At 37.6% G+C, this 16,278-nt stretch overlaps 1 long non-coding RNA gene across 1 annotated transcript in view; it reads left to right on the top strand.

The window, feature by feature from the left end:
- The window catches only part of LOC116183495 (uncharacterized), a 48,179-nt gene extending 38,787 nt beyond the window's left edge, over positions 1 to 9,392 (top strand). Inside the window, exon 3 of the long non-coding RNA XR_004148130.2 lies at positions 9,209 to 9,392. This is a non-coding gene — a long non-coding RNA (uncharacterized LOC116183495). The remainder of the gene's footprint in view (positions 1 to 9,208) is intronic.
- Positions 9,393 to 16,278: the final 6,886 nt, after the last annotated feature.

The following is a 16,278-nucleotide window of genomic DNA, read 5'->3' as shown; positions in this document are numbered from 1 at the left end:
CTTCTTTGTATTTCTCAGGGAACACTGTGTTCCCAAAGGCCTATGGATGAAGGCAATCATTCCCACTGACTTCACTGGGAAAATGTGGGCCATTAAATCTTTGCCAGGTTAGCAGTCTAGCAGTACAGCCTGTCTTTATATCAAAGCAGGGGAGGACAACTTTCTCTCTTATGGGAAAGTGTCAATTTACAATATTTTTCAGGCATGTCATAGAAAACATGCCTAGGACATTTGACTGAGTTTTGAGTTGTAATTCATCACAAGTAGAGCTCTGGCTTCAAATAAAGCCAAAGATAAAAGGAAAATCCATGTTGAATTTAAAGCAATGTCAGAAATTCTTTCCTTTTTGGACTATTTAAATATTTTACCCATATTTTTTTCTACCTCTGTATTTGGAACATGCAGGAAAAGAAAATATTTAGCTATGAAATGTGCATGTTTGTGTACAACAATATTACCTCAAGTATGAAACATCAAATTCGATAAGCATTGCTAGAAGCTTTCTAAAAAGTATTAATTTGTTACTCTAAAATATTTCTCAGCTCTTTCTTAATAGTAGAATCATTTAGGTTGGAAAAGATCTTAGGGCTGAGTTCAACCATCAACCCAGAACTGCCAAGTCCAGCACTAAACCATGTGCCTAAGCACCACATCTACATGCCTGCAGGGATGGTGACTCACTTCCCCGGTCCCAAGGTTTGCCAGCTCTTCCAGTGAAGAGATTTTTCCTCATATCCAATCTAAACCTACCCGGGTGCAACCTGAGGCCATTTCCTGTAGTCCTGTTGCTTGTTACTTGGGAAAAGAGATTGACACTCACAGCACCACCCACCGTGGTGATGTCCACTGGCAGTCTGTCTTGAAAAGCTATGACTTCATTGATCAAAGTCTGTTCACCTCTCCTACTGGGGAAAAGATTTTCAGGCATTATTTTGGCAGCCTTCATGAAGAAAGAAAGCAAAAAAAAAAAAAAAAAGGGGGGGGAGTAGCATAAGGGATTTTGGAATGCTTTAATCTATTAAAGATAGGAAGCGAATAATAAATGTGAAGCTTGGCAAAGGGTTTCTTAGCTCAGATCTTTATGTATTTGCTGGGAAGGGAGGAGAGACAGGAGGGGGGAAAAACAGACATAGTGTTTGGAAGATTGGCTCAGAACCCTGAAATATGTGTTTGTAGAGAGTTCCTATTCTGCAGATAGTCCAGTCATGTCTCTAAGCAACAAGATCTATAAAATGCACTTTCAGTAACAGAGATTAAATTGCCTCAAATGTGCATAAATTTTAAGCCAGATCTGAATCTTTATTTAATGATTGATTTCTTGTCACAGAAAGTAGGGGAATAAATATTGTCATGGCTTTAAGACCTTCATAAAACATCTAGAAATATTTATATTCAGAATTCTGAGTAATGCTCAAATAGTGGGCAACGCCCTTTACCTGAAAAATTCACCTCTTGATATTTTGCAGAGGATAGTGCTGGCAGAATGTAGAAATCTGGATTATGGAATATTCATTTGTGTTATACTTTTATGCAAAATACATCTTTTTTTCCAGTGCTTGTGATCTAAATGACAGGAAAAATTTACATAAATAGTAATAACTGCATACTCTAAATCCAGAAATAAATTGAGTTGAATTATGAAAAAAAAACATTTCATAGGTCTGTTAGAAGTACACTTCTAGATTGCCACATGCAAATATGAAGTATGTTACGCCTATTCCATGTATATTTATATATGTACATAATTATATTTTTTTAAATGAAAAATATCACAGATTTAAATCTTTCTGGTAACTCGCAACATTCATTAAAAACTGTGCAAGAAACAATATTTTAAAATGGAAAACCAATGTTTTGAAGATTAGGAATAAACCAGTATTTATTGGACATGAAAATTTTACTTTTTTTGGTTTTTTATACCTGCATTAAGATAACTGGTAACATTTCAATATGACCAAATAAGTCTACTATAATTGATTGAATTTTACAGCACAGAAACAGCATTCTGTAGCACAGAATAGAGAGAAGATAGTAACAGCATATGAAAAAGTAGTAGAAGAGAAGACAGTACAGCATTTTAATATGTCAAATGACATTAAAAGGTATGAATTTTGCCATCATTATAAAGTTGGTGCTATTGGAGATATGGGAGTTTTATTTATTCATTAAATATGCCAAGGTAGGTGTATAGCAACAACATTCTGACTGGGAACACTGGGGGTCAATGTGTAGTCAATACAATTTGCTATATAACTCTATATAGAACAAGACAAATTAGCTCAGGTAGACAGGAACCTGGGGAGAGTTCAGTGTCTGTACCTCACTTGATAAAGTTTCTTTCATTGATAACATCCTCTGGACTGGATAATCTTGTCAAACAATAATAAACACCAAGCATACATACAGACTCCTACAAAAGCATAGGTGCCTCCATCTTGAGCTGAACTCTGTCCCAGATGTATTTCTAGAAGACCATTAGAGAGCTGACGTGATTGTCCACACCCTTGAATTCTACGATTGTTAGAAAGGTGTCCCTACCTGCCACTGCAGAATGGCCTGACATGTCTTCAAGGCTTCTAAATATGCATGGCATCCAAAAAAACAGTGTCTATTTATGTGTGAGCAAGTGAACAGAGAATATTTTGAGTTTCAGTATCCCTTTACAGCACAAAAATGGCCCAGCAAGCACCCAACATCTATAATTTTCCTGGCACCAAGTAGCTTTAGTGCCCTTCCTTTTCCCCCTTTCTTTTGTGGAATGTCTTACATAGTCTGGTCTCTGCTTTCAGATAGTTCAAATGGCATCCTATTTTACACATTTTTATATTATCTGATCTTGTAGAATAATTTTCTAAGTCAAGGAGGCTATGACACATTTTTAGATTGCAATTAAATGCGTCCTAAAGTACATGGTCAAAATAGGTCAGATGAATCACATGCCCATTTTTCCTGATTGTTTATACAGTATGGCTAACTCAGGTGTACACATCTAAAGTCGGGTCAGATGAATCATGCAGTGTGGTATCCCTCAAGGACAGAATTGGAGGGAGGAGCTGCATTCCTTCCAAAATGACTTGTTACCACAGTGTTGTCAGAAGCCAGAAAGATTAATTCCACTTGCATGTTTGTATGAAGTATGATCATCATTTTGCATGTTGTTATTTGTAAGTCTCAATAAGTGAAAAGTTTTACCATGAGAAAATAGGCATATAATCATCAATATTCAACAGAGCATTTTAAAATTATTTGGTTTAAAAGATGCAGCTAATCATGCTTTCACAGCATTAGTCTCAAACATATGGCACAAAATTTGTTGGCTTTATGTCTTTCTGCCATTCTGAACACAGGAGAACAGCAAGCATTTTGTGCAGCACAAGGGGGACCAAATAGACAATGACTTACTATGCATAAAACCTAGCAGTGCAAGGTCCATGCCTCACATAAATTAATCATTTAAAAAGGCTTCAATTTACACAGCTGGTTTATACCAGAATAATTATGATTATCATGTGATTATTTTGTTCTGGTACTAGGAGTCCTAGACCTAAATTTACTCTGTCCTCTAAACAAAGACTGAGAGTTGAATAAGGCCTTGCTGGGATGAATATTTTAGCAAGTGCTTTGTTCAGCATAGAATAATTCTCTTCACTTTTGATCCAATTCATCAAATCTTCCTTTATGCAAATACAATTCCTAGTGAAACTGGATTGTACACAGATCAATAAAATTATGGAAGTTAAAAATAACTGGCAGCATCCAGAAGTTCATCAAACAGGAGCAGAAGAAAGAGTACAAAGCAGGGATGAAGGGGATGAGGGAGCCTCACTGTCAAACTGGCTTTAGTGTCAAGAAAATGCCACGTGTACTGCTAGGCAATAAATTACTTCATATGGCCACGACATATGCATATGCAAGTTGCTACAGCTCAAGGGACTGAACAACCACAGAATTACAGGAAAATTGAAAATACCTTCCTGATGGAGTTGAGGACCAAGAAATCCTTAAAGAAGGAAAAGACATGGAGGACTAAACCTGCATATCCTTCAAAGGTAGTTCAGAAGAACGTCATGAGTTCAGATTTTTGTCAGCTCTTGTGCAGCATGGAGGTATACACATATCCTTAGCCAGAGGACTGTGAAGTGTCTATTAGTTAGTCAGACAAAAGATGAGAGGAACCTTTAGAGTCTAAATATTACATAAATGTTACTAGTATTTACATGAAAACTGTGTTTTCTAAGCCTTTATGGCAGTATTATTTACCTTTGCTTGTGTGCCTTCTTAATAAAAAGGCTGCTCACTTTAGCAACTCCCAGTTGGATGACCTGGTTCTACATCCCCAAAGCCTAGAATTTGCAAGAGTTGGACACCACAGTAATAGATTAAAGTTAAATTATATTTAACACCTTTCTATTTCTTTCACATGAATGGAAAACCAAGAGATCCAGAAAAAAAAGCTTCATAGACAAGAAAAAGATAGCAAAAATAATCTGTGGTTTGCAGTATTCAGGGAGATGTGAGTCTTTATTAAAAGGAAATCTTATATGCCTTAAGAATTATTTTTGGCTCTAATTTTAAAGCACATTAATGACTGCAAATGACTGTTACAATTGTAACATGGCATTTTTTGTGGCACCTCCATGCATTCGATATTATTTATAACTATTGTGTCACTGGGAAAGTTGAGAATATTGCATTTATTTTACTGTCTTAAATTTTGCATCCTAGGTTTTTTCACAAAAAAAGAAAAAAAAAAGGGAACAAAGGGAAAATAGCTTTGAACATGTATTCAAATGAAAGATAGTATCTATAAAAAAGATCATCTTGAAATAAGCCAGTAGACCTCCCAGGAATGTTCTATTACAAATATTGTCACAGTTGGAATGAATACCTCCTGCAGCCTAAGCCTGCTACCATAACTGGTCTTACTCTATTACAAGGCATCCCAAAGGGGAAAAAAAAAAGGAATAAAAAGTAGCGACATTTTAACAACGTGCAATGACTCTTAAGGGCTGTCCTCATTGACTATGACACAAACATCTAATGTTCCTAGTGTCACTTTCTACAATCAGCACTTTAGTACGTGCAGTAATTTTTTTTTTTTTTTTTTTTTAAGGACATCCTATTTCACTAGATCTTTTGTAAGGGCTTTTTAGAACTGGTTGCACAGAAGCTGCCAAGACCCACATTTGCCAGTTCTTTGAACAGTTAAGCCTTCTCTCAAGTGACCTCTCTGGTCGCAGTTAGGCCACCAGCCCTACACTCTGTTCCTTTTCTTTTAGCATGCTTATAAACAAGAGTAACTGCAAGTGTGTGTCTACAAAGAAGAAAAGCCATACAAGGTTTGATCAAGAACCAATCTGTGCCTTTACAACTGCCTACAAACATTCAACTTGTGACAGACCTCACACTACATTCGAATATCTGGAGTGCCCCTATGGATCTCTGAGGCAAAAAGTGATGAAATGCCCCTGCAGGCATTTGCAGGTTTGACAGAAACACTGGCCTGTTATGAAGATTTAGAACAGACGTGTACAAAAAAGAGTCACTGGATTTTTAAGCAACTGTTAGGAAAAATAATTACTACTTTCTGACATAACCAGTGGGAAGACAGAATTTAGGAGCTTTGCTTTTCTCAGAAAACTTTTTGCTTGAGCCTAAGAGACACTAAATTCCATTAAACTTCATGTTTCTAACAGAAATATACTGTTAAATGTGTTTAATTATAACAGGACTGATTTTGCTGGCCTTGGCCATGTGGCACCATGGCAGGGGCCATGACTGACCCTGTTCCCCCATCCTGGGCTCTGGCACTGGAGAGTGGTGCTGCAGAGTGAAGCCACCCTCGGTGCTCCCCAAACCAACCCCTACCCCACACCCTGCTGCTCCACAAGACTCTGTTTGAAACACAGAGACCCCCAGCCCTTCCTAAGGTGTCTTCTGCAGAAAATGACTAGAAGAAGCTGAATATGCTGTGTCCTTTGCAGGGGAGCTCCTTTGCAGCTTTGATCCCAAGGAGATGCTGGCTGGCAGACAGAGCTCTGCTCCCACCCTCCGTGGGCACCAGGAAGGTGTTGACAGTTTGTGCTCATCACCAGGCTGGAGCAGAGAGCCTCTTCCTGGTTCCTAGTATGGGCTTGATTTGTAGAGGCTTGCTCTAAAATTATAGTAATTTTAAGGAAAGGTTTAGACCAAGGCTGTAGGAAGCACAACTGATGAAATATTGTATCTGTGAAATAAAGTGGGGATTTTGAGAACTAGTTTCCAGATTAAGATGTCTAATTTCAGCCTCAGACACAAATACAACTTGCAGTTATCACTACAAGCATCACCTATATGTTTTGAGGTGACAACTGCTACAGAAAAATAAAATTCTACAATCACAATATGATTTTGTGAAATACATTGTGAAATTTCTTCTTTTTCTTTAATTCATAGCACATATCACTGCTATAGCTATGTCAATTATCCCAGTCCTTTATTGCTGTTCTTAGCAACTTGTCCAGGCCATGATTAGCCATTATGGCTTGCTGAGATGCACATAGCACAGCACAGTACTAATGTTCCAGCTGTGAATGGGAAATCAGGGATGGATTTTTCCTTACTGCATGCAGGTAGTAATTAAAGCAACCAGAGATTTTCTTCATTGGATTCTCCCATGGCTCCCTGAAGTTCCACTCCCAAACTTTATTAAAATACAATCTGTGCAATGCTTTTCTGTGAGAGGTATAAAGTCCCCTTGAGAACAATTGCTTGTGAAGTGATGGGCTTTTGTTGTGCTTTAAAGTAGTTTTAATATTTCTGTATATACAAGAACACACGTCACTGTACACATGCAAGCACTTTGTTTGCAGTTTGGGTTTTATCAGCCTGTGCTAACATAAACATACCCTTGACAGTTATGTGACTATGTAGATACAGTATCATAACATTTTAAGACATCAAAGATGAATTCTCACTATTAGAGGGGGTTTGGGGTTCTGTTATGTGCACCAAGAAATGTTTACCAGAAGGAAAGGGAAACAGAATGCTCAGGTTTATTTAAGAAAATGTAATTAATATTGCTGCTCATTTTCAGCTCTTACTTTACAACTCATGCTTCATGTTTTCTACATAAAATCTCCTCTTGGCATATTTGTGACTTTTCTCAACACTGCAGACTAAAAGTTCAGTTCAGTACCAGCTAGGCTTGCCTTCTATCAATTTTTTCTATGACAAGAACATGTGCACATGTGTTTCCTGCTCGAAGTGAGATTCATATTTACAGGATATGGAAAGTTAGCATGACAAAAGTAATGACTGTGTAGGAAACTCACTTTCATTAGCCGGCATCCTATTTATTCCACTGCCACCTCCCATGATATGTCACATGCCATTTCAGACACCAGAGTTCTTTTAGTGAAAACTTCCTGCACAGAAAATGGAAACTTTGACAAAAAGCCCCAAAAACACCAAAAAACAACCCCCCCACCAAAAAAAAAAAAAAAAAAAAAAAAACACACCACCGAAAAAACCACAAGCTGAGTTTACCCTGGGAAAAAAATTTATCAACGAGATCTTTCCTCAGATCTACCCACCCAGCTTGCTGAGCCCACTGATCACATATGAACTTGATCACAGAGGATTATGAAGAATTATTGGGTGTCATTAAAAAAGCCCACTTATTCTTTTAAACCCACTGCATTCTACTCACTGAGAGGACTTGCTGTCTCCAAAATACTTTTTACTAAACCTTTTAATTATGACTTAAGATGGATTTTTCTGGCAGTGGCTGAGGAAGGATTCCTGGACAAAGGAGTAACATCCAGCGACATTGGACAATGATTCTCAGCAGCTATCTATAGGATTACTGTGGGATAAAGAAGGACAGCAGTAAGTCTGCATTAATAAAACCTCATAAAATGGACCCAGAGGCACAATCACTGTGTTGGAGACACCACATTCAAGCCAGAGGCTGGGTTCATAACAACGGGGGAACTGGAGAGCTCACAGTTACTCTGCCCACAGATGGGCACCCCAAGAACTGGAAATTTAAGGGAAATAATTTTCCATGCACTTAACTCTTCTACATGTCCTCTGCACTAAAAAACTGGGCTCAATGTGATTGCAACTCAAAGCACTGAAATTAATATAAAACCAGGAGAAATTCCCATGAATTGGTGCAAATTGGTGCTTTTACTTTTTAAAAAAATATTTTTAGGGTTTCTAGAAAACAATAAGAAAATAACTACTAATTTAGTGCTGCAAGATGTGGCAAGCTTTGCATCTTTGTTTTAAAAATGAAAGTTTGGGATACTGATTTCACCCCAGAATCACCTGCAACCATTTTTTACAAAGGCTATAATACTAAAATTTAAAAGGATGTAATTTACCCACGTGATAAATTATATCTTGTGAAGCAAGATTTGACCATAAGTCAGCTCATATGAATGACTGAATTTAGACTCATGGAATAATATTCTTCTCTGCTCTGTGATGCATGAATTTAATTTTGCACAGTGGTACGGATCACTGAAAATGACCATTTCCAGGGTTATGGAAGAACTTGCCCCAATTAAAAACCATTGAGTGCACCTGAATTTAGGAACAAAAAGGCTGAGAATCAGCATAAAGATGTGAAGTTCTAGCTTCAGGGGGGGAAAAAAGTGTGAATGGTTCACTAGTTACTAAAATAGATCGAGTGTTACAACAGCAAGAGCTTGTAGACGTTACTTGTGTAATAAAAATATGGATGGCAGCAAATTATATTGCTGTGAAGAGCAGATGAGGAAAGACGCCTACTGAAACCTGATGCTGCCTTTGAACTTTAAAATTTTGACTTAATAAGCTTAGCAGTGGCGCTGCTTAGCAAAGAGCTGTCACGAAGGGCAGATTTGTTTCACAGCAGAATTGCTTTATTAAAAATCCTCAGCATTTCCATAAAGTCCTGATTCAGAAACAGAAGGAGGAGTTACACTGAACTTGACTGCTGACCTGACAGTGAGAATGAAGCTATTGTGCCCGGGACTGAATATGCATATCTGTGCTTCTCCCTGAGCTTCACAAGGCAGTTCCCCTCCAAGGGAGAGGAACTCTTTAGAGATCTGAAAGCTGCTACTGCCAGATGCTGAAACCCTGGAACAGACCCTAAACTCTGTAGGTTTCATGGCCATTAATAGGTTAAAATACAACTTTTAACCTTCTCTTTTTTTTTTCCCTCTGTTTGCTGTAGGGTAATCAATGGACTGCAAGCCATGTGCAGCAGCGTGGCCCATGGCGTCATCTTTGTGCTATTCAGCAAACTGCAAGCGAGATGTGTTCAATTAATAGTGAAGATTGTCAGGGAAGCAGAGCTGGAAACGCTTATTTGGTACTGCATGAATTGAACCTGCTTGTTTGAATAAAATACTAATTACCTCACTGACTCTTTTGCATTAAGCCTTCTGTTTATGCTGTGCTTTACTTGGTGGGAAGGAGTTGGTACAATTCAGCACAAAATGTGATACAAACTAATGCTTAGGAAGGAAAAAAACTCTAATGGCACATTAAGTGTTGTCAATTGCATGGCTTTCTCTATTATTGCTGAACTTTCAGGATAAAGAAAATACCATCTGTAATCATGGCTGCACAAATAGAACACACACAGAAAGGAAATTCATTCCCTCATCTTGAACCTCAGAAAAAAGCAAGGCTCTTTTCTGCTCTGCATGTGTTACTAGGAAGACTAGCATGCAACTAAATCACTTTTTCCCCCAGATTTTAACAGAATTTCAAACTCTGTGATGCAGATAGATCTGCTTGTGATTTGATCTGGTGATCATGACAAGAAAAGCTATTTTACTTGACTTCTTCTATGCCATCCGTGAGACATAGAGGCTGTCTTCTCTAGGAAATTTTTAAGTCCTTTTTCAATTTTCATCGTAACGGAAGCTGTGGTGCAGTTAAGCATTTACTTGTTAAGGCTGCATTGAAACAGAGCTCTTGGTTCTAACAGATCCTTCTAAAAGGGATACCAGCAGAAGTAACAACTTATTTTAAGCAAAGACATGCAGAAAATACACTGGAAGACTTAAAGAATATGCTTCGTTCCATTTTTATGTTTCATTTGTTTTATGCAAAATCAATTGTTCCATAATTCAGGGCCCAGTTCCTCCTCTAACAACTGTATGAACAGAACTTTTGTCATAGGAGAAATAGTTTTCTATTGTCACCTATTAATGAGCTAGAAAAGACTTACATAGCCTGTTGTCTGAAAAATACTTTATTTTGCAATGAAGTGACGAACTGAAATCACTCTACAAGTAGAACTACAGGATGTCTATTTAGGACCATTGCAAGAAGCAGTGCCAATGCAATGAGACCCTCTGTGTTCTTGTCAGCAGTGGTGAGAAGCTCCTCTCCCTAGAATGAAAGCTCAAAGCAACATCATCATGGAAGATGGCTTTGTGGGCTTTGGCTCTCCAAAGATAAAACAGGGAGGGGGATGAGATTAGGAAAGGTGATGTTATTGGGTAAACAGAAGAAAGTGAGATGGCAAAAGATATTTATTTCTTAATCATAGCATTTGATGGGAAAAATGAGGCAAAGATTTACTATCTGTTGCTTATCTCTACTAGGTGGGAACTAATAGTAGCTCTCTAAGGCCTTTGAGAAGTTATCAATAAGACCCATCCCTTCTGCAGCCCTGGAAGGCCAAGATATATGGAGCCCTGAGCAACATGGCTTTGAGGAATTAGATGATTTTTAAGGTCCCTTCCAACCCAAACCACTCTGTGATTGATTCTAAGAGAGGGACAGCCTCTCCTGGGTGGTGCATGGCAAGTGGAGGAGTTTCAACACATGTATGCTGAAAACAGAAGTTCAGACTGGTTGTAAGGCAGTGTCCTGAACACGAGGACAGTCACAAGCAGAACAGCTTTCACACAGAGGCTGTGCACTTTACTTCCTTGAGGGTTTTCAAGATCCAACTGGATAAACATCAGAGCAACACGGTCTGAGTAAACCCTACTTGGAACAGGATGCTGGGCTAGAAGCTGAGGTCCCTTCCAACAGGAATTATTTTATGATCCTGTGAGCCTATGATTTTCCACTTTTTTGTGGACACAGGTCTTTTTCAACACATAAATGAACCTTCCATTTATCCTTGTCATTGACTCAGAATTAATTAGTGTTCATTATAAACATCTGTTTGACTGCTGACTATTGACTTTCCGTAATTACTGTATTTACCTTCCAGTTTGGTGATATTTTATTTCATTTACACATAGATTCAATGCTTGTAAGAAGATATGTAAGGTTATTTAGAGAACACAGAAGAGCATGTTCAGCTTTTCTAGTTCAGATGCCAGAAAAGGCCAAAATACTTTACTAAGAATAAGGATATTTACTTTTTTTTTTAATAGTTTTAACATCGTCTAGCCAAAGGATAGTATATGAGCTATAATAATTCTAATAAGACAGAAAAATAATTCTAATAAGACAGAAAAAAGAAAAAAGAATAATGCCCTTTTGGGAAGTGAGGAAAGCATTATCTCAATGTTCCTAACACATCTATTGCTGTGCTGTTTGTATTACATGCTAGAAAAATTATAGTCTAGGCTTGGAATGTCTAAATTGTAGAGGGATTAAATTGTTTTCATGTTGGCACCATCTCAAATGGAATCTAACAGTACTGATATACATATATTTTCTTTGAATTTTTGCACTCCTTTTTAAAGAGGTGGCATTCTTGATTCTTCAGATTTTAGGTGAAAAAAAATAATTATAAGAATGTGAAGATTTTTTTGGTAAAATGACGCGTAAGACAGTTTTAAACTTATCTTCCTTGTTCTCAGATAAATAAAAAAAAAAAAAAAAAAAAAAAGAGAGAGAGAGGCCAGTCTCCTACTGGTTTGCATGTAGTATATATGTTCTACATTTTGTGAAATATGAACAAAGAGAGAAAAGGGCCCTGTAGAAAAGAACTCACTAGATTTATACCAAGTGATTTTTATACATCCTGATACAGGAAATAACAGACAAATCCAAGTGACTTTGACAAAAGCTATAGCATGTGCTTTAAGTTATTTGCTATAGGAGAAGAGCCAAATAATTGTAGGCGAGCTCAGTTTTTTAAGTTCCTTGAGTTTGCTGGGCACTAAGCAGATGCCTGCTCCAGGAACAATCAGCCCATCTCTCTCCACACTGTACTGGCGGCTGTCACATCTACTCATATCTTCTTCTAGAGCTGACAGGGTGAGCACATCTTACTATGGTTCAGTCAAAATGGAGTGACCCAGGAGAGAACTACTTTAATCTAACCTGCCCCATTGTGACTATGATAGCAAATTACCCCCACAAATCTTTGGGAACAACAAACAGAGGCAAGCTGTGAGTGGTGATGTGGTGGTACCAATACAATGGAACTGAGAAGACGACATCCTTAATGCCCCTGCAAAGGAGGGCCTGGATCCTGCAAATCCTTTATAAATAGCTTATGCAAGACAGGGTATTAGATCATATATATCATATGTATTCTTTAAACAATGGTGCTGCAGACATATAGCATTTGCTAAAAACAGTATTTAGAGCTGCAAAATTAAGATTTTAGGAATTAGGAAATATCAGAATCAAGACTTTCATGTACATTTCCCATATTCCAGCTGGGCATCTACCCTTCTTTCTGGCTGAAAAGCAGAGGCTTGGGGAATTGGTTTATAAACAATGGGCATTCATGCATATGGATTTTGCAAAAGTTGGATCCACTGATATAATATGGGAAATTCAAAGCCTGGATTTTCCTATTACAAAAGACAGGAATCTAATTTAGCAACCCAACTGTCATTTCAAAACACTTGTGTAATTTCCTATAGCAACTGCTCATCACTTCATACATCTTCAAATTGGAGTCCTGGCCTTTTAAATTACCTACAAAGATTTCAGCTCATTTGAAGTTTGGTGACTGCCATGTAGCAATGGAGCAAAATTAGAAAGTTGAAATCTCCAGTTCCATCAGCTCTGTACTCCTCTCCTTTGAAAGAGCCTGATGTACTCAAGGAAATCTCTACTGCTTATTTCCTGAAGCATATTCTGAATATTGTGTTGGTCAGTAACTATATGAATGTAAATTGAAAGAAGGGTCCTAGGACACCTGAAGAGTTCAGTGTCTCAGGAGTTGCTTCAGAAACAGTTCTCTTGCTGTATGTACATTTAACTCCAACACAAGCACAGGAAAACTGACTGAGGACCATTTCAGTTGTCTAGCTTGAATTTATTCTGGGCATAACTTAGTCCTACTGGTCAGCTGAGGAAAATAATTTTAGGAGCAGAACAACAATAGCTATCATATTCACTGTAGAGTTGTGGTTCAGCTTACCAGCCATGCTGCTAGAAAAAGCTTCATTTATTGTTGTTGCTTTGAAAGAAACCACACATGCCTGGCTGTTCAGACTATTCAGACTCTGTGATTTTGATCCAGGCTGAGAGCTCTTGAGGACCACTAATTTAAAAAAGTAGGAAAGAATAATCAACTTTTATAAATAGTTCTGCATTTATAAGGTATTATACATGGTACGTTTCTAAAAACAAGATTTGTCCCTGATGAACTCCATAGATCTTACCAAAAATTTTTAAAAATTGTTTTGTAATACTGTAATATACCAAAGATACGGAGTTTTCTGTAAGCTACCTTCTATAGCAAATGTAAAAAAAAATTACTGACACATAATCACCAAAATCAGAAGACAGCACTCTGAAAAATGTCCTTTCAATGACATTCACACATGATATAACATACATATATATATATATACAGTGCTTCAACTTCATATTATTGTAGATGCTGTGTAGCTTCTCAAGATTTCGAGTCAGCATTCCTAGGTGTGGGAATGAGGGGAGCCTTTTCTCCTCAGCTTGTCTCCATAAGTTATATGAGAGTTTGGTGAAAAATACAGGATTTTCAGCACAGAAAATAACAGAGAAGAAGCAGAGGTGTGGTTTGGGATAATCATGATGGCATGTGACTCAGGTGGGGTTGCTGCTTGCTTTCATGTTTGAGTAAAAAAATATGTGAATCATGGCAGGCACACATTTAAGCTGGATAAATACACTGAAGAAAATGTCTAACAGATTATATTTTTCAAAAATCAAACTCACATAAATTCCTAATCATCTATCTATAGCTCAGAACGATGGAAGTTATCCATCTTGTATTCTCGTGATTCCTGCAGTATTGGTTACCTCATTTGCATAAAATGAATAGAATAAATTGTTACGAATCCAAAAATATACGGTTGCCAGGATACATCTTGCTCGATGCAAATGAAAATGGGTTTATGCCGGCCAATTTAGAGCAGTTTGGAACTTAGGCATTTTCTTATTAACATTAATAGTGATAAATGAAATATTACATACCCAGTGAGCTATTGAAATTATCAATATTTGTTTGGCAAAAGGAATTTTACTTCAAGCAAGTCTGAACTACTGGTTGTACAATGTAATTCTACTAAAATACCCTGAGGTTTTACTGTAGAAGCAGCATTCAAAGTGAATATTCCATGCTTGCTTCTCTATAAACTTTTGAATTTAAATGGTAAGTTTCTTTAATTGTTTGTATGATTTCCAATGCTACAGCCTCTATCAACAAGCATCTATCGGTGTATAGAAATACTATTATTATGCTTTGCCCACGCATAATATGTGGGTAAAGTATTTATAGTTGACAACCATATAAAAAAAAAGTCTTAGGATCTAACCACATTTCGATACAATGACACTGACAAATTCTTATTTAATGTATAGTATTCTGACTTCCTAAAAATGACCAAAATATAATTGCTTTCTATTTTTAGCATTATATTTTACAAATCTTGATTTTTTTAAGCTGTACACATAAATATCAATATTTTTAAAAGCCTGCACCAAAAGTTAAACTATATCACTTTTTGGAGTAAATTTGTTTAATTTGCATTGAATGCCTAATGAAGATACTTAATGCATAAAATAATTACTTTTTTATTATTTGTCATTCAAGTTGTATACATGTCTTTAAAAGGGGATTATGTATCCTATATATTGACTTCCAAATAGGTAGATAAACAGGGATCAGCCTTCCAGCTGTATTCAGGTGAGACTCCAGTGTTTTTTGGTGAGTGGTGTAGCTGCCATGGCTACACCATGGTTTGTGGTCTAACCTGCCATGTCTGGTCCCTTGTCAGCAAAGGGCTGGCTGTCCATGCTTCTGCCAATGTCATGTGCCAGTGGATACAAGAGAGAAACTGGGGGTTACTACAGTCGAGGCTCAGTGTGCTCTGAAGAAAAAAGCCTCTTCATGCTGAAGATACCTGACACAATTGAGATGAGGAAGTTTATCCCCTTACTAACAGTTGGTTCTTTGATAGGAGAGCACTGTTCTTTCATAGGAAACAATTTCAGACACAATTTGGAGTTGTAAAATTATAGATTAAGTCCTCTCCTCTCCTCTCCTCTCCTCTCCTCTCCTCTCCTCTCCTCTCCTCTCCTCTCCTCTCCTCTCCTCTCCTCTCCTCTCCTCTCCTCTCCTCTCCTCTCCTCTCCTCTCCTCTCCTCTCCTCTCCTCTCCTCTCCTCTCCTCTCCTCTCCTCTCCTCTCCTCTCCTCTCCTCTCCTCTCCTCTCCTCTCCTCTCCTCTCCTCTCCTCTCCTCTCCTCTCCTCTCCTCTCCTCTCCTCTCCTCTCCTCTCCTTTCCTCTCCTCTCCTCTCTTTTTTGATTTGTTGTGCCTTGGAAGCTACTGGCTTCACTCCTAGTTTTCAGTCACATAAGTGAAAAAGAAGATTATGTCCCTAAATTATAAAATAGCTCTGAGGTTCCTCTTCACAAGTTGCCATTGCAAACAATATCAGTGGTACTGTGAATTATACAAGTGATGACAGGACCATACTGAATATTCATATAATTTACTTCATAGAATATATAATTATCCTTTTTTTTCTGTGTTAACCACAAAAACAAATGGCTTCCAGACTGAGGAAATGATTAAGGGGCTGATTAAATGGGCACTGAAATTAAAGACCCTCTCCTTTGAGTTTGGTGATTGCTGAACAGAGCTCTAAAATTTTCTTTTCCTCAATATGCTCTTTGTAATAACCTGTTTCCTTTCAGACTGCACAGAGATAAAATAGCATGAAGATTTCCCTTTATTCTACAAATAAACTCCCACATGTAATACTGGAGAAAAGTGCTAGATAAATACATTAGTTCTACTTAGCAAGTTAAACATCAAAAGCTGAAAACTCATGTGCCCATATGTTTGGTGACTGCTGGTTGCGTCCAGATGATTTTGAATGC

The sequence above is a fragment of the Lonchura striata genome, chromosome 3 (assembly GCF_046129695.1).
Source record: "Lonchura striata isolate bLonStr1 chromosome 3, bLonStr1.mat, whole genome shotgun sequence".
NCBI classification, from domain to species: Eukaryota; Metazoa; Chordata; class Aves; order Passeriformes; family Estrildidae; genus Lonchura; species Lonchura striata.
The sequence above is the reverse complement of the archived record's forward strand: the minus strand, read 5'-3'. Positions and strand labels throughout refer to the sequence as shown.